This window comes from Leptinotarsa decemlineata, unplaced genomic scaffold, assembly GCF_025532065.1.
Source record: "Leptinotarsa decemlineata unplaced genomic scaffold, Ldec_3_MD MMD2_tig00026307_RagTag_RagTag, whole genome shotgun sequence".
Taxonomy (NCBI): Eukaryota; Metazoa; Arthropoda; class Insecta; order Coleoptera; family Chrysomelidae; genus Leptinotarsa; species Leptinotarsa decemlineata.
The window spans coordinates 4,752,202-4,771,769 of record NW_027412681.1 but is presented as its reverse complement, the minus strand read 5'-3'; the positions used below and the strand labels follow the sequence as shown (position 1 = coordinate 4,771,769).

The window sequence follows — 19,568 nt, the reverse complement described above, 5'->3', positions numbered from 1 at the left end:
GTGTGATTCCTAATATGGGTTGGACGATAGCAAGACCAACAAGGCAGCCAATTCGAGTGAGTGAACGTCGAACCGCCTGGCTACCGACCAGCAATGGACCAGCCATGGATGGATCGAATAATTCTGAGCTACTTTCGTTTCATATTTTTTTTTTATGAAAGGTAAACTATCGAGTTAAGTTTCAATTTTTCAACAGGTAAACTCACTTCCTTATACGGGTTTTCACGGATAACTCAAGAAGACCTAAAGAATCATTTCTCAGTGAAAATGTACCTCACAAAAACAAAAATAATGGTGGATTTATGGTGTTCGTTGACCTAATACTTTGTTTGAAGTAACCAAATAATACTATTTTAGGAGAAATTCATAGAACCTTTTTTGAAGTATTGAAAGATTGAAGAAACCTTCAATTTTGTTTTTTAATGAAAGTCCCCTGTATCAAAATTAACCGAATTCTGAAATAAATAAATAAAAATAATGTTGCTCTCCATTTTTTGGCCTCAGAGAATTCTGGAAATCACCCCTCAATCACAACCCCAATTAAAAATAATTGTTAGTGTTTTGCAATTCACTTCATTTATGTACTTGTAATATGCTGTTAGAATTTGACCGGTTTGAAGTGCTCATTGGAAAAAAAATTAACTTGAAGTTATGAAAGCATTTTTGTAAATTTCCGAAAAATTGCCTCAGAAATTATCAGTAGCAGAATTGTTGAATATAGTTTTACTAGCTTTTACTCGCGGCTTCGCTTGTATTTATGCCATTAAATAAGTGTCAGTACAATAGAAATGAATCAATATGAGAACTATATTTTAATGCTTGGCTGGCATTATCAGTTTTTTTTAAATTATTACATACGATGAAGGTTCGAAAATTTAAAATATGCTTAATTGAATTGCAACAACAAATGTAAAAATATATTTCTCTGTAACAAAAATAAATAATGTTTTTACCTAACCTAACCTAACCTAACTTAACCTAACCTAACCTAACTCAACCTAACCTAACTAACCTAAATAAATAATGTTTTTACCTAACCTAACCTAACTCAACCTAACCTAACCTAACCTAGCCTAACCTAAGCTAACCTAACCTAACCTAACCTAGCCTAACTTAACCTAACCTAACCTGAAAATAAAAATGACAGAAGAAAATAACAATAAATATAGAAAAATTCCAAACAGCTGAAACTATAGTCATTTGGATTGGATTGGATATTGTCATGACTGTGAATAATACAGTGCGATGGTATTACGGTAAAAAGGGTTGCAACTTCATTACTGGAATGCTAGATGACGTTAAAGTAGCTAGATTTTGAGATTTTTTTACAAACAATTTCTTTATCTCACATAAAAAATATTTTTTCAATAAAAAGTATCCTATGTTACTTCTATAATACCTCCAAGAATATGTGTACAAAATTTCATGATGATCGGTTGAGTAGTTTTCGCGTGAAACCGTAACAAACAAAATTACATTCGCATTCATAATATTAGTAGGGATTTTTGGGAAAGAACAGTTTTTGGCTTTCTACTACTCCATCTTGATACAAAAGGATAACATTATAGAAAATCCAATTTGGTACTGAAGAGCCTTAGAGCAAGTGTCTTACGGCGAAACATCGATGTATACCAGTGAGGATGACAGTGTTCCATGTAAGTGCAATTTGTTACGATTCATTTGAAGTAGGACTCATGAGAATGATATCTGATTTTATTCCACAACGAAGGTTTGAAATACAAACTGAGTAGAGGAAAATATTTTCTGTATAATTCAGTGTTCATATAGAAGTATTTGTTTCGAAAGAATTTTTTTCATTCGTGTAATTCAATGTTTATATGAAAGTAGCTGTTTCAGGAGGACCTCCTTCCAGTTTGTGTCTGAAAGTTACTTCTTTGCATGATCTACACATCCATGTATAGAGTTACTTATTTTCAAATTGATTACTTCCTTCCTTTCTTTGGAAGATTCCCCCATCTTTTTTTTTGTATCAAAAAGAAAGGCAAAATATATAACTCCTGAAAATATAACCCCTTCAATTCAAATTAGTAGAGATTTTGTGTATCATCAACAGTTTTGAAGTTATTATGAAGAAAAGTCAATTTTTTTGCAAAATTACCACAACGCTTTCTTAAGTGAAGTGTTCAATTCAAATGGGGAATGTAATTTTCTGTCGCCCATTTTATGAAAAACAGTAATGAAGATTTTTCTAGCGCTTCAAAAAGGATCCTATAAGTTTCCCCACTTCAAGGTGAGACTTCCAATTTTGGTCTTGAGAACCAACTTTCAACAACCAACAATTTTTTTCATAACCTATATTTTTACTAAGAATTCTCCAATCTATAATATAATATATGTTCATTATTTGCAAAAGAAATCAACAGAATACATTTCAAATCAGGTGTAATGATGCTTCTGTAGAGTAATGAGACCACTACATTATAATCTTTTTTAATAAATGAAGGACTCTTTATTTGTGCGATCTTGATAAAATTTATGGATTTAATATTCGACTTCCAGCTAAAATAGGTGATGTAGTGAATCTAGTCAGTGCTGTTTAAATCGAAAGATAAAACATACAATTTTTTTTAAATTTTAAAGTAGCAAAGTTTGATATCACTAACTATCACTATATCAAGTTTACAATAACAAATATCCTTCATTATCCGAAGATTCAACATTTTATTGTCAAATTGTTCCCCTGTTCGTCCAACCCACGGGTTGGATAATACAATTTATGGCTATTGCCAGATCCTGGAAATTGAATGAATGATTGTTATATCATTGCCAAATGCATAAGATTTTATATTCGACATTAAGTCGTAAACAGCTTCTTCAGAAACTTGAGTAAAAGCAAAATCCTTTTTTGATATTATGATTGAAATAATAAATCAATTCGTTGTTTATTGGCATACAATTTTTGTAGACTCAATAAAGTATTCATTCAAGTTCTCTGCATTGTTCAGAAAGTGTGGCATTTCATAGTTTCTATTTTTTTTGATATACAATTTTTTTAGTCCCTGACATTTTTCTTTGACTGTACATTTACTGAATTTCGAATTCAAATATGTTTTTTTTCAGTCCTAATTGCCCTGTGTCTCCATTTTTTGTCAAAACTCAGAAAACAAAGCAAAAAATCCAACACAAATATAGTGGTAGTAAACTATTGAAAACGAACATAAAAATACATTTCCAGTCAACATAACGACGCCGTATAACAGGATAACCTCTGTCAACTTGTAGGTCTTCGATAGGCTAACATAATGATAGTTGACTTCCAACTTCAATTATCTATAATAGAAAGAAACCATAAAACTATCTTGATCGCTATTACTTGTATCAGCTCTCTTCCCTTCCGTTGTCTCATCTGGTAATATGATACAAGGCTTTTAAAAGTGATCAATAACGATTCGTTATACCGTCATTGAATGGTACAGGGTCGGACTGGTCCTAGGTTCAACTGTAAAATGAAGTTTCAGACAGGATTCGAGTTTAGGTGCGTCCTTTTGTCATTCAAAATTTTGATATAGAACGCAAAATTGAAAATAAAAAAATAGTCAGTAGAGTACCAAACAAATGGCACTTTAACGTTTTCATTAATGTCATCCTGAAATTTACAAATACTAACAAATACGTATTTTATTTGAGAACTGATGCAGTTATACTACAATTGGAAAATAGTACTGTGGTTGATTACAAAAAACGATGACATTCATAAGAAGTATTGTCCTATTGATACATCATCCTCCTTTGGTGCAGATATTGAACAATTAGTTTTTTGTACTATATAAGTGAAGTCTCGAGATTTTTATGGAGTTTCAACCTGATTTTGACTTGATTCATTCCTGCCAGATAACTTTGCAAAACATCCAAATCAAATTAGGAGTTTTCACTGAATGGTAATGAATATATAACCATAGTTTTATTATATCAAATTGTATTTTGAAACAATCAATATTAATATATTCCTGGACAAACTTGAATGTTATATAATCCAAAAAAGGGTTTGGAAGTGCTTTAGTAACCTTGTCTGGTGGAAAAACACACTTTCCCGGTACTCTTCAGGGAAGTGTGTTAGGCTCGTTATCATTTATGCCCTATTTGAACGACACAACCACCATTTTTCAGTTCATATTCTTATTGTTGCTACCCTACCTATCACATCAGAATTTCAATATAACTAAATCAATATGAATAAAATAGATATATGATGGAATTGGCCGATACTTGATGTATGAGTATATAAGCTGACTTGTGCCTCTTGCCCAAAACTGTATATTGGCCAAACAGGGAGAACGTTTTCCCAAAGAATTAAAGAACATAGAAGTAGTTTTGTAAATAGAAAGACCAATTCCACATTTACAAACCTCTATTTAGCAGAAGGTCATGAGTTCAATCACGAATACGACGTGTTATATTTAGAAGAGTTTGAAAGTGAATCTTCTAGAATGTTTAGAAATCAATAGATTCAGGAATAAGATTAATTTACTGAACGATCAATTAGAATTGATTAACTTTCCGTTACTAAATATTTGATCAAATGTGGAAACTGGAACAGAAGCTCAGGTAATTTAAGTCATTACAAACTTAGATAAAAATTAGGTACTTGAAATGTAGGTACTTCAAATTAGGTATATTAAGCATTAAAGATATACAATGTAGTTAGTCTCATGAGAATATACCCCTTTCAAATCAAAATAGATACACTACTACAAATTAAAAAATTGTAAACGAAATAAATCTTGTGAAATTAACTTTAAATATTCAAGCCAGTCTCGGATATACCTACATAGTAGGTTGAATGGAGTGACGCCCCCTGGCTAGTGCAACGAACGGTGTTGGATTATATCTGACAGGCGTCAGTGCAGGAATCCTCACAGAAAATTTCCTGCGTATGCAATTGGCAATACAACTGAAAGAGTCGATCTTCAATTTTGGAACAGCCACACTTGCAGACCGGTTTTGGGCTCCTTAGCCACTTGTCAGTGCGAAATAGCTATCTTGTACTCGATTCACTTTCTATGTAGGTATATCCGAGACTGGCTTGAGCATTTAAGGTTCATTTCTATAGACCTTGATGATTTTCTGAATTTAGGAGATAAACTCCAAGTTCGTAAAAAATTTAGTAAAGCCTTGCTTGAAACCTCACATTGAGTACAGTTCAAGTCTACTATCTCTGAAGTGGTATACTTTGAAAATTGAAATATGATACAATGGTGTCACGATTTCATATAGGTATCCGATATTATTGAGTAGGTACATATTTGAGTACTATCTGACCCGGTGAACTTCTGACCGCTTTACAATCAATGAATGTGTTGAGTTTTTGTGAACCACGAAGTTGAACCATACTAAAACGACCAGTGTTGCCAGGTTATTTTCATGTTTAGTAGTAGATTTTGTGCCGGAAAAAGGGTTGATTGATACAAAAAGACAGTGCAAAATATACTCTACAGTTACCTACTACATTTATGATGATTTTCAATATATTCAGCTATTAGGTCAGTCGGTAGCCAAGCGGTTCGGCGTGGGTGCTTTGTTCACTCACTCGAATTGACTGCCGTGTTGGTCGGTGGTTCAAGCCCTAGTCTGAACGATCGATCTTCACTTGCTACCGTCCAACCCGTGTTAGGAATCACACGTTAAAAGGTAAGACCTCGTTAATCCTCAGCTCGCACAAGTTTCGACTTCTGAGGGTTGTCGTTCGTAGGGGTGCGACAGCTGGTTAACGGAAAAACAGATTTTAAACAGATTTTAAACAGATTTAATGATTATTATTGTAGAAAGTGACCTGATTCATCAGTAGATTTGAACTGTCAAATAGTAGAACGTATCTTGAGAGTCAAAACAGAAAACCAACTGCAAAAACAATCAACCCAGAAACACTGAAACCGGTTCACCTCCGGTGTGATTTCTTCTTCATCTGCAGTGAATTGATTCGCAATATTTCACCGTCTCATTGCATTTGCTGTCAAAGATCCAATCTTCTGCTTCGCGGTATTGCAAATAATACTGTGGATGATGCTATCTTTGCTCTATTAAAACATAACAATTATTCATGCTCGCTCAATCTCAGATATCATAACATCAATTGTTTTTGCGTGCATCATGACGGTCATTGTGAAACTGCGTCAAACTTGCGTCTAACTGTTTGAGCTTCAATTTTTTCTCTTGATTCTTCAAATGCTTCAATAGTGAAATCTGAGATTTCATTGTATTTTTTGTGGATTTTCATCTTTCAAAATTAAAAAAAACGTAAATTTTGGTAAAGAACTTCTAATAGATACAGAAAGAGTCAACATTTCAGTTCACCCATTAAGTTACTGTGTAAATCCAAAGTATTTTTCACAAAGAAAATTCACTACTTCTCAGTACCATGTCGTATTGAAGGATTTTGCTGAAAAAATTGAAAAAACGTTAAAATACAAATGAAAAATCATGAAAATCGGTCCAGCCTATCTTTTGTGTAACCAATAGTGTAACAAACACGATTGTGCGACATTTTTATAATCATTGAATTTTCCACAATTCATTGTTTCCACAAGATCAGTAATACTCATATTGTAGGTATTCGGTTGTTGACGTCATAACAATGTACCTCACGACTTATGCCATGAAGACTCGTCACGAAAAACAGCTCGTGTACAATAACAACCAGCAAAGTAATTCGCTGTTGATTCTTTTGGATAAAATCAAACGTTTATACACATTGAAGATTTTTCTTACACCGCCCATTGTTCTTTGTTTACGTTCATTATATTTTTGACAATGCCCATTGATCGAACGGTTCACTTATAACATCATATGTAATTCAGTCGTGACATCAAATGACGTCATTTCAGTCTTTTGTTTTTTCAAAAGGTCAGAGGAATTTATTGATGATCACGAACAACAATGAGGAAGCGTACTGGAACATTGTTTTTTTCTTAAATGTATAGGTATCGACGTGCTAAAAAAAATTATCTGAGACATACGTGGATTGTTTATAAAATGAGATGAATTTTCAAATTTGAAAGGCTACATGCATTCGATTAGCGATTTTATTATGTCGCTACACTCGTCTCGAATATACAGTGCATTTCTTTAAAGTCCCCCCTTTTATTTTTTTAACGGTCAATTCAAAAAATTGAAATTTGGGATATTAAAATTAATGCATGATTATATTTTATTCTGAAGTAAAATTGACAGATGAAACTTTCAAGATGGCGACTGTGCCATCATTTTGAAGCTCCTGTCGAATACTTCACAACCATGGAATATAAAGTCAATACCTACAACAAAATGGCGGAACATTTAATAATTTCCTGAAGACAAATACATTAATATCGATATTTCTAGAAATATTCCTTTTAATCTGCCATATGGCAATTCCAACAACCCGATAGCTTTTGTTATTTTTTGTTTATAAAAACGACAAAAAATGTCAGTATGACAAAGAACATCATTGTTCAGTTAGAATATAGTTTTCAGTTTTACTAGTAGAAAGGTACCACATCAACAATCTCTATAATGGTCAATTCTCGTCCATTGGAAGAAACAATTGATGCTATTTTCATTTACAGTGCGACGCGTAACTTTCTCGAGACCGAAAGGATTTTCAAAAATTTTTTTCAAACATTTTCCGAATCGTCCGAACTTGTATTCAAATTCACAACTACCGGTACTGTACATAACAAATAGCCCCCAGGTCATCCGTCGATTCTGGAAAAACAGCAAGTGATATGGTAGTAAATCCTGAACAGTCTACTTATTCCATCGCGAATGTTCGTGAGGTGTCTCCTTCTACTGTGTGAAGACTTTTGAAGAGGAATAGGTATCATCCTTACAAAATTAAAATTGTACACCGATTAACTGAAGATGACCCTGATCGAAGAACAGAATTCTGCGAAATCATGACGGAAACCATTGCAAGACATCCTACCTATCTCCACAATGTTTGTTTTAGTGATGACTGTACTTTTTTTTTAAACGGCAATGTTCACAGACAAAATTGCCGTTATTGGAATGACCCCAACCCTCACGGTTTCCGGGAAAACACATACCCAATATCCAGAAAAAATTTACGTTTGGGCAGGAATATTGGGAAACCATATTGTAGGACCTTTATTTATTGATCAAAATTTATCAGGGGAACTGTATTTGAATATGCTGGAAACTACTGTTGACCTTCTCATCACTGAAATCGTCGAAGCGAATCCTAATGAATTCGATATGGATATTGTATTCCAACAAGATGGAAACACCACGACATTACTCCAGACAAATGAGAAACATTTTGGATACTACTTTTGCCGGACGTTGAATTGGTCGTCGAAGTCCAACAGAATGGCCAGCCCGCTCGCCAGATTTGACACATTGGACTTTTTTATGGGGTTATTTGAAGCAAAAGGTGTACGACACTGAACCTGCTTCAATATTGGATATACGGCAGAGAATAATACATATTTGTAGAGATATTGACGTTAATGTGTTCGAAAATATTCGGCATGAAATATCGGATAGGCTGTTCATATGTCAAGAAGTTCAAGGCACCATTTCGAGCATCTTCTGAACTGACCTCAAGCTTATTACCTTATAGTACGCAGTTAAATGTCAATATACTCAGGCAATTATTGAAAGTTCCGCCATTTTGTAGTAGTTGAAGATATTGACATTATATTCTAGGATTGTAAAGCATTTGTCAGGAGCTTCAAAAAGATGTGTCACAAGACCCCCTTTCCATTCCAGGCGTCAGGCGTACAGGCGTCATCTTGAAAGTTTCATCTGTCAATTTCACATCAAAATAAAGTTTTCTGGCGGTAAAGAAATCTAAAGAAATGAACTTTAAACGTTCAAGCCAGTCTCGAATATACCACCAGTAGGTTGAATGGACTGACGCCTATCAGAAAACAACTACTTTCCTGGCTAATACCACGAAGGGCGTTGGATTATATCCGATAGGCGTCAGTGCAGGAAACTTCACAGAAAATTTCCTGTATATGCAATTGGCAATACAAATGAAAGAGTCGACCTTCAATTTTGGAACGGGCACGCATGCAGACCGGTTTTGGGCTCATTAGTCACTCATCAGTGCAAGATAGTGTCCATCATCGACCTAAAGTCAATATGCCCGTTCCAAAATTGAAGGTCGACTCTTTCAGTTGTACTGCCAATTGCTTATGCAGGAAATTTTATGTGAAGATTCCTGTACTGACGCCTGTCGAATATAATCCAACACCCTTCGTGGTATTAGCCAGGGGAGTGGTTGTTTTCTGATAGGCGTCAGTCTATTCAACCTACTGTGTAGGTATATTCGAGACTGGCTTGAACGTGTGAAGTCCATTTCTTTAGATCTCAAAATGAAGTATTCATGTGTTAATTTCATTATCCCAAATTTCAATTTTTTGAGTTGACCCGTTCAAAAAATAAAATGGGGAAGGACTTTGAAGAAAATCATTGTATGTCCCCAGAAAAAACATGAATCAAAGAATTTGCATTAAATTTTGTGTAAAAAAAAAATTGAGTGCTCAAAAACACTTGAAATGTTGACAGTGGCATACGGTGATTGTACTCTGAGTCAGAAAAATGTTTACGAGTGGTACAAGCTTTTCCCAGAAGATCGAGATGTGAATGATGACGCCCGCTCTGGACGCTCCAGCACAACCCATGAAAATGTGGAGGAAGTGATGAGAACTGTGTTGGAGAATCGTCGAATCACTATATTTGGTGAAGTTGCTGAGGAAGTCGGCATATCGGTTGGCTCGTGCCGTTCAATTTTTTCGTAAATTTTGTGCATGAAGCGTGTGGCAGCAAAGTTCTTTCCAAAATTGCTGAATTTTGACCAAAAAAACCGTCGCATGAGCATCGCACAGGAATAGGCCTTTTCATCACAATTTTTTTGTGCGCATGCGTCAGTATCAGCTATCTTTTTCGTACTGTTTTTTGTAAACAACCATGTTGAAGAGCCCGCAATTCATGTTTCAAAAATTAAAATATATATTGAAGTTTATCAATTGTAAAAAAAGTTGAAAAAAGTAGTAAGTCAAAATAATCAGAATTTTTTTTTATTATAATTATGTTATCTGTACGAAAAGGAACAACGAAATGGTGTTGTTGTAGAGTATTTAAAAGTGGTACACGATACAAATCATTCAAATCCAACACATACTATTTTATAAATTTTCCAAAGCCTTGTCTTGAATATCGCAAAAAAAATAATCAAATCATCAAGGAAATTACATATTGAAGCATGTGCAAAATGTGCGAAATGTGAATTATGGGTGAAAAAATGTGGCAGGAGTGACAGAGGCTTCAAATCTATTGATGATATTACCAAGGATACTTATATTTGCTAACTACATTTCATTGGAGAAAGTGGTCTAAATGAACAAAACCCTGATCCTTTAAGCTATCAGGAATTTCAACATATGTATATTATTCTTTATTGCATTTTTGACTGTAAATTTAATAAATTTCATATATATTATGTTGTATTAAATATTTCCCTCTAATAAAAATTACTAAACATATTCAATTCAGTATTTACATATTCGTCTAATCAATAATGTCATATGTACAGCCTCAAAATAATAATGGTTTGATTTATTTATTAGTTCCATAAGTAATACTCTTGTCAACTGAAATATATTTTCAATTACATCAAATAAATTGACATTATTAATAAGAATAAAACTGTAAATATTATTTTTTCAAATGTTTTTAGATGCTGATACCCAACCTCTCAATCAGCTCACTTTTTTTTCCTTTTTGCGGACGTCCATGACATTTTAACCACCTTTTTAATTGTTCACAATTATGAGCCTCAACTGAATTATTAACAAGTGAAGCACCATCAATGTTTTTTTTTCAATAATTTATTTGTTTGTAGAGATAATATTCCTTGCCCAGCCATTGTTGATTAAAACAGTACGAATGTTTTGAATTACCGCCATTTCAATATGACAGCTACGCTTGCGCTCGTCTTATGATGAAAAGGCCTATTGATGAATGAAGTCAACGGCGAGCCGTATAAGCTTAAACAAAAGTCCAATCGTCTGAATGGAAGAGCCCAGGAGAGCCAAGACCAAACAAAGTACGCTAAGTTCGTCCGGTACTGTGAAAAAACAATTCATGGCTTTTGTATCACGATAATGCACCTCCTCACCCGCCATTGCTCGTTCGTAATTTGTTGGCCAAAAACAATACCGTAATCATGCCTCTGCCACCGTATTTACCAGATTTGGCCCCTGCGACTTTTTCTGTTCCCAAATACATACTAAGAAGTGTGTATCAGAACTGCTCCGAGGATTGGAAAAAACGCTAGCACAAGTGTTTTATATCTGAGGTGGATTAGTTTGGAGGGCACAAAATAGAAATTGATGAATAAATAAATATTTTTTGAACAGATAGCATATCTTGATTAGTGGTATTGAACATAGAAAGCTTACCTTCAATTGTTAATTCATTTATTCAATATTCAGTTGACTATAAATAGTCTAGATAACATTTTTGTTTCATGGTGAATCCTTTTCTGATAAAATTGTTAATATACGTGACGTGATTTGGTGATATACGAATGTTTTTGAGTGATAGCGACGGGAAGTCTGATGCCATGCATATCAGTGATCGAATAATTTGAAGGTGAATTTTTTAAAATTCATGGTTTCTGGGGTTTTTATCAGAATGGCCTTGGCCTTGACGTCCAAATTATTCAAGTCAAATAAAATCAACGCTTGAAAAATAATAATGATTTATCAGTTGAAATAAAAATGTGAAAGTATGGGTAGTTTCAAGAATAGATATATTTTCCATTTCATTTGTGATTTTTTATGGCATTTAAAATAGAAAAACGCAATAATTGGAATTGAGTGTAACTGGAGCCACAATTGTTTTTCAACTACTGATGGTGCAAATTAAACAAATTGAGTACGTATCAGCATTTGGGAAACTGAATTCATGTAGACCGTTGTAGCAAACCAATTTTTATTGCGCTTTTTACATATTGGAGATAATTTGATTTTTGGATGAACATAAAATAGATATTCTTCAATAACTCCAGTAGTTCAACATAGTCTTGAATGTACAGGGTGTTAATTAAGTATGTGCCATAAATTTAACAAACGATTCTTTAGGTAATTTTAAGCCGAAATGGTCATACAAACATGGGTCCGCAAATCCTTCGTTCTCAGGATGTATCCTGAGAACACCCTGAGAACCCTGTAGGGTGTTAAAATAAAAATAAAAAACAAGTTATTCGTAAATATCTTAAATATCCTTTACCTAATTTTGTTGTAATTTGGCAATGGTATTTATAACAATAAGGAGCTAATTGAGCCTGAACGTGATTCAATTTATCAAGTTCAGTGGCGTCTCGAGCGGGATTTGAACGAATATTTTTTACTTAGAAATGTACGCCACTGACTTTTGTGCAATATTTATTATTTCTTTGGATTGAGCAATTGGAAATAATAACTTTTTTGTCTCTTGAATTTTTTTCCTTTGTTGCTTAGTTAAAAAAAAAGTCGACCTAATTGCATATCCCTGGACCTCACAAGGAATAATATGGGGAATTCCAGTAGTTCAACATAGTCTTGAATGTACAGGGTGTTAATTAAGTATGTACCATAAATTTAACAAACGATTCTTTAGTTGATTTTAAGCCGAAATGGTCATACAAACATGGGTCCGCAAATCCTTCGTTCTCAGGATACAGGGTGTTAAAATAAAAATAAAAAACAAGATATTCGTAAATATCTTAAATATCCTTTACCTAATTTTGTTGTAATTTGGCAATGGTATTTATAACAATAAGGAGCTAATTTAGCCTGAACGTGATTCAATTTATCAAGTTCAGTGGCGTCTCGAGCGGGATTTGAACGAATATTTTTTACTTAGAAATGTACGCCACTGACTTTTGTGCAATATTTATTATATCTTTGGATTGAGCAATTGGAAATAATAACTTTTTTGTCTCTTGAATTTTTTCCTTTGTTGCTTAGTTAAAAAAAAAGTCGACCTAATTGCATATCCCTGGACCTCACAAGAAATAATATGGGGAATTCCAGTAGTTCAACATAGTCTTGAATGTACAGGGTGTTAATTAAGTATGTACCATAAATTTAACAAACGATTCTTTAGTTGATTTTAAGCCGAAATGGTTATACAAACATGGGTCCACAAATCCTTCGTTCTCAGGATACAGGGTGTTAAAATAAAAATAAAAAACAAGTTATTCGTAAATATCTTAAATATCCTTTACCTAGTTTTGTTGTAATTCGGCAATGGTATTTATAACATTAAGGAGCTAATTTAGCCCGAACGTGATTCAATTTATCAAGTCCAGTGGCGTCTCGAGCGGAATTTGAACGAATATTTTTGACTTAGAAATGTACGCCACTGACTTTTGTGCAATATTTATTATTTCTTTGAATTGAGCAATTGGAAATAATAACTTTTTTGTCTCTTGAATTTTTTTCCTTTGTTGCTTAGTTTAAAAAAAAAAGTCGACCTAATTGCATATCCCTGGACCTCACAAGAAATAATATGGGGAATTAAATGTTTCTTTTGGAAATTATTATTTTTATAATTTTTCATTACTAATTATGTAACAATAACAAAAATTTTTAAATAACATTAACATCTAGACTAACGAATTGCACTAAATTAAGTGTTGGAAATGGCCTCCTTCGGCTTCAATACAACCGTCTAGCCGCCGCACTCTTCTGAAAATACCTGGCGTATTTTTTATTATGTCACATGAATTAATGATTTTATTCCGTAAATCCTCTTCACTTTGAATAGCAGTTTTGTATACCAACGCTTCAAGGTGTCCCCAGAGAAAATATAATCTAAGGGATTCATTTCGGGCGAGCAAGGTGACCATGGGTGTGGGCCTGCTCTCCCAATCAAGCGATTATGGTAATTTTCATCCAAAAATTGACGTGCCACTACACTAAAGTGTGGTGGAGCACCATCGTGCGTGTACCACATACGGAATCTTTCCATGACTGGAATTGCTTCTAAAAGTCCAGGTAAAACAAATTCTAAAAATCTTCAGTATTCTTCTCCATTGAGTCTAGGTAGAAGGAAGTGAGGCCCAATGAGATGGTCACCGACAATTCCAACCCAAATATTAAAAGAAAACTGTTCTTGAAAATTATTTTCTATCAAGGCGTGTGGAGTATGGATTGTTTTCGGCCCAAATGTGATTCTTGTGGAAGTTATTAATTGAATCGCGAGAAAAACAAGCCCCATATGTAAACAATATTCGACTTAGGAAACCTTAGGACTTAGGATTCCTTCTTTCAAATATCTGGGCAATAGAGCTTGCACCCGTTGCATGTGATAGGAATATAGCTGCTGGGCTCTTAAAATCTGCCACACTGTGACATGGATAATATTCAGTTCATCAACTATTTTCCGAGTACTGGTATGAGGATTTACTTCAATCTCATTCAAAATAGCTTTTTCAATTTGAACTGTTCGTACCGTTGCAGGCCTCCCAATAACAACCGTCGATCTTTTAAAGCTGCCTGTTTCAGAAAGTCGTGCATGGAGGCGTACAAAAGTTCTTCTATTAGGCACTACACGCTGAGGAAATATTTCATGGCAAATGCGTCTTGCAGCATTCGACTTTCCGTGAGCCATTCCATAACAGAAATGCATATCTGCCATTTCACTGTTAGTAAATTGAACCATGTTTTACAAAAATGATTCGAAAAATAACCACTAAACACACTTTTTATAACAAGTTTAAAGCTCATAAAGTTGACAACAACTGTCAAATTGTTTATTAAATGCTGCAATCGTTTTCCAAGGCAACCCTTGATTATTATTTATGGTATTTTCAGAAGAGTGCAAAATTCAATGATGCGGCGGCTAGACGGTTGTATTGAAGCCGAAGGAGGCCATTTCGAACACTTAATTTAGTGCAATTCGTTAGTCTAGATGTTAATGTTATTTGATATTGGTTGTTATTGTAATGAAAAATTGTAAAAATGATAATTTCCAAAAGAAACATTTAATTTCCCATATTATTCCTTGTGAGGTCCAGGGATAAGCAATTAGGTCGACTTTTTTTTCTCAAAAACTAAGCAGTTTTTATTTTAACACCCTGTAACTTGAGAATGAAGGATTTGCGGACCCCTGTTTATATGAACATTTCGTCTTAAAATTACCTAAAGAATCGTGTGTTGAATTTATGGCACATACTTGATTAACACCCTGTACAATGGAGGGTGCTCTTCAAAAAAAGTCACTTCTGATCATCAAAACTACTGAAAAAGATAAACCTTCTTTATGATTTTTAAAATTGAAGATAATCGATTGGAATAACTCCTTGACTATCCCAATAAACAGTTGTCATCACTTTCCCAGCCGAAAAAACAGTTTTTGCTTTATTTGGAGCCGGTTCCTCCTTTACAGTCCACTGTTTGGACTGTATTTTCGTTTCGGGCGTATAATGGTGTATCTACGTTTCATCTACCAAAACTCGGATTTATTGCGTCCAAACTGTGCCAACATTTTTCGAAAATTACGTATTTTAGAATCACCCTGAACACGAAAATCACTATACTTTTTCATCTCCCCTGATTCGTGATGTGAAAAATACCTGTTATATTCCGAATGACTAATATTTTCGTTTGCGCTTCAATTTATTCACATGTTGATTTCTCCAAACAAAACCATAGTTGATACAACAAAAATGTATTCAAATAGGTAATTAGCGTAATGGCACGATTGAATTCCAACAAAATAACAACTATTTATATGATCCACATACACCAGTTTAGAAAATACCTCGACATTTATTACCCACAACAAACAGGAAGCGATTTCAAACCACATTCTCGGGTACAATGATTGTTCCTGTTTTTCATCGCGAAACATCAACAAGTTTGTACGTTGTGACATGAAATGTGTCACATAAAACGATCAGGTTGTTTCAAAAGTTCTGTCTATTTTCATGAGTCTACTCCAAATGGTAATATCCCAGTGAATTCTTTTTCAGTTTGATTGAAATTAGTGATTTTTATCAGTGATGAATATTATGACTTTTTAAAACAAAATCGAATCTTAAAAAAAATGTACTGCTTAAAAACGCATTTGTTGATTAACAATATTTTTTGCTACTGAATATGAATATTAAGGAACGATTTTTTTCTCTTTAATATTCTGAAATTTTTTTAAATTTATGTTTTCTTTATTTATTTAATGAACAATTTGTTCTCAACAAATTAATTTTTACGATATATTTTTTCAAATACTCTAAAAAATAAATGAATGTGTCACTTTTTGTGTGAAAACATTTTTCTCTATTTATTACAATTTTTATAATGTTTGTTTGAAGGTGATTGACAATGTTTCATGATGAATTTCACTAGTTCGGACTTCCATTGTATACTATATGAAATGATTTGAAATCCCTGGAACAACTAAAAAAGAAGAATTGAAAATGAATAGCTGAAAATAACAATTATATTATGCAAAATAAACCTGAAATGAAATGATAGAGAAATAAAATACAAGTAAAATAGAAGAATTGAAAAAAAATAAAAATAAAGAAATGAAAAAAAAATAAAAATAAAAATTTGAGAGATTCCAAGTCACGTTAGTTCACGACGTTTCGATTGTAAGTATCTACAATCGTCTTCGGGTGATGACTGGACTGATTCCTCAGAGAGATGACTATTTATAGGTCGTTCGAGTACTTTCACTTATCCCCGCTTTCCATTTTCCGCTTCACTGGTACCGTGGGAGATGACTGTTTGGCGGGAGTTGGCCATTTTTCGCTTGATAATGGGTTTCCATATGTTGCGTATTTCTACGCTGGCTTGGCTGAATACGTTGTTGGACAACATGTACGCGGCTTCCTCGAATTTTCTCCTAAACCAATGTTCCTCTCCGTGCAAGATCTCAGCTTGTGACCACTCGATGTTGTGTTGATGAGTCCAAACATGGTCTGCTATTCCTGATTTGCTGGTTTCCCCTCGCTGTGTGTTTTTCTTGTGTTCGGCAATGCGAACTAGATTTTGAAAAAACACCTTTTTTTCGGACAAGGAAAGATCGCTAACACCGCACCACAGTAAGCTCCCTCACTTGTATGGACTGCCAAAATCCACAAGAAGGACGTTCCATTTAGACCGATCATCAGCTCCAGAGATTCGGCTACTCAAAACTTGTCTAGATTAGTACTTCCCTTAATACAACCATTACAAGGAAAAACATCGTCTTTTGTGAAGAATTCAAGGCATTTTGTCGAACTACTAGGGTCAATTGAGGTCACACAGGAAGATCAACTAATTAGTTTCGACGTGGAAAGCCTTTACGCCAACGTTCCGGTCGAAGAAGCACTCCAAATCATACAGAGAAAACTATCCGAAAACGGGAACCTGAAAGAGAGAACGAATCTACCTATAGAAGTAATTATGGAATTACTAGGATTCTGTGTACGAAACTGTTTTTTCCAACTGAAGGACGAATTCTTTACACAAGATGAGGGACTGCCAATGGGATCGCCACTTTCACCAGTCATAGCCAACATATATATGGAGTGGTTTGAAACACTGGCCATTGAAGAAGCCCTCAAGAAACCTCGAGTCTGATTGAGATATGTTGACGACACCTTCATAATATGGAACCATGGGAATACTGAACTAGACGCCTTCCTGAAACACATCAACAGCGTGAGACCTTCGATCACTTTCACAATGGAGAAGGAAATACACAACGAGTTGCCATTCTTAGACGTTTTGGTGAAGAGGACCGACACTAAGAGGGAAACATCCTTTACCGAAAACCCACTCATACGGAACAGTATCTGAACCACGAATCCAACCACCATCAATCAACTGAAAGAGAAATCATCAAGACTTTATCAGACCGTGCTTTCGGGCTCTGTAACATGAAGGAAGGTCTCGAGAAGGAACTAGACATCATCAAAAATGATCTTCAACGGAATGGCTACTCCAAAGCGATGGTAGAAAAGACCTTGGCTAAAAGACAGCAGGAGCCTCGCAAGGAAGAGAATCACTACCAGTGCTTGCACTTCCCTACATCAGAGGATTATCGGAGAGGATAAGAAGAATTGGTTCCAATTACAACATCAGAACCTGTTTCAGATCCGGCAACACTATCCGTAGCAGCCTCACAAAAACCAGGCCACCAAACACGGACTGCGATTCCAAGAATTGCATTTACCGGATGGTAAAATTAAGAGCCCATTGAATGTTCGCATTGTCGAACATAAGAAAAACACACAGCGAGGGGAAACCAGCAAATCAGGAATAGCAGACCATGTTTGGACTCATCAACACAACATCGAGTGGTCCCAAGCTGAGATCTTGCACAGAGAGGAACATAAATGTTGTCCAACAACGTATTCAGCCAAGCCAGCGTAGAAATACGCAACATATGGAAACCCATTATCAAGCGAAAAATGGCCAACTCCCGCCAAACAGTCATCTCCCACGGAACCAGTGAAGCAGAAAATGGAAAGCGCGGATAAGTGAAAGTACTCGAACGACCTATAAATAGTCATTTCTCGGAGGAATCAGTCCAGTCATCACCCGAAGAGGATTGTAGATACTAACAATCGAAACGTCGTGAACTAATGTGACTTGGAATCTCTCAACTTTTTATTTTTATTTTCTTTTTTCATTTCTTTATTTTTATTTATTTTTGTTCTATTTTACTTGTATTTTATTTCACTATTATTTCATTTCAGGTTTATTTTGCTTAATATAATTGTTATTTTCAGCTATTCATTTTTAACTTTTTTTTTTAAGTTGTTCCAGGGATTTCAAATCATTTTATATAGTAGACAATGGAAGTCCGAACTAGTGAAATTCAATTTTTTTAATATTTTTCTTTTTTTATAGAAAAAAAAGACACATGGTTGTTTTTGTTTTTTTTGGTAGCATTTAGAAAAAATATCGTAAAAATTGATTTGTTTAGAAAAAAATTGTTTATTAAATAAATGAAGAAAATATATAGATTAAAAAAGTTTTTTCAGAATAGAAAATTCCCTCCTCTTTATGAATCTTTATTCAAATTTCGGATATCTTCAATATTTTCCGAGACATTCGCAAAAAACCAAACCCTCCCTATTTTTACTAAATTATTCATAACTTTTGCAATCTTTTCGAGTCCCTCTTGAAATTTTTCAAAAAGTTGATAGCGGTCATTCCAAATCGAATGGTGCCCTTGGATAGAAGTTCCATAAAAAGGACCTTGTGACCCAGACTATAAGATCGAGGCATGTTACATTATCTAGATTGACAAAAAACAAGGGATGCTGTATTATTGAAACCAGTATTTTTTGAGAAAATAGGGTATCGCTTTCTGATGATGCCGTCATAGAAAAACAATTTTCAATGAATTCATTGAAACATATTCAACATTATTTTTATCTCTAATAGGGAACCAGCAGTTGTATCGTACACCCACGTATTGTTGAAACACTCTGTACATATCGCGATTGAGATGACGGGATAATTTGCAGATGAAAACATCAAGTAGAAATGATCCAAGATCAAATTAGCTGCAATAAAACCTGACACCATCATAAAAGCAATCGCCTCTTGTCTAGT

General features: G+C 34.3%; 1 protein-coding gene across 2 annotated transcripts in view; it reads left to right on the top strand.

Annotated features, from left to right (window-relative positions):
- Rhp (GTP-Rho-binding protein rhophilin) overlaps positions 1-19,568 on the top strand; it is a 144,993-nt gene that overhangs the window by 15,061 nt on the left and 110,364 nt on the right. The window contains exon 1 of one of the 2 annotated variants that reach the window (XM_074180832.1): positions 11,601-11,619. The exons of the other annotated variant lie outside the window; for it this stretch is intronic. The gene's annotated coding sequence lies outside the window, so the exon portion shown is untranslated. Of the gene's footprint in view, positions 1-11,600; positions 11,620-19,568 lie in introns of those variants that run through there. 2 annotated transcript variants of the gene reach the window in all.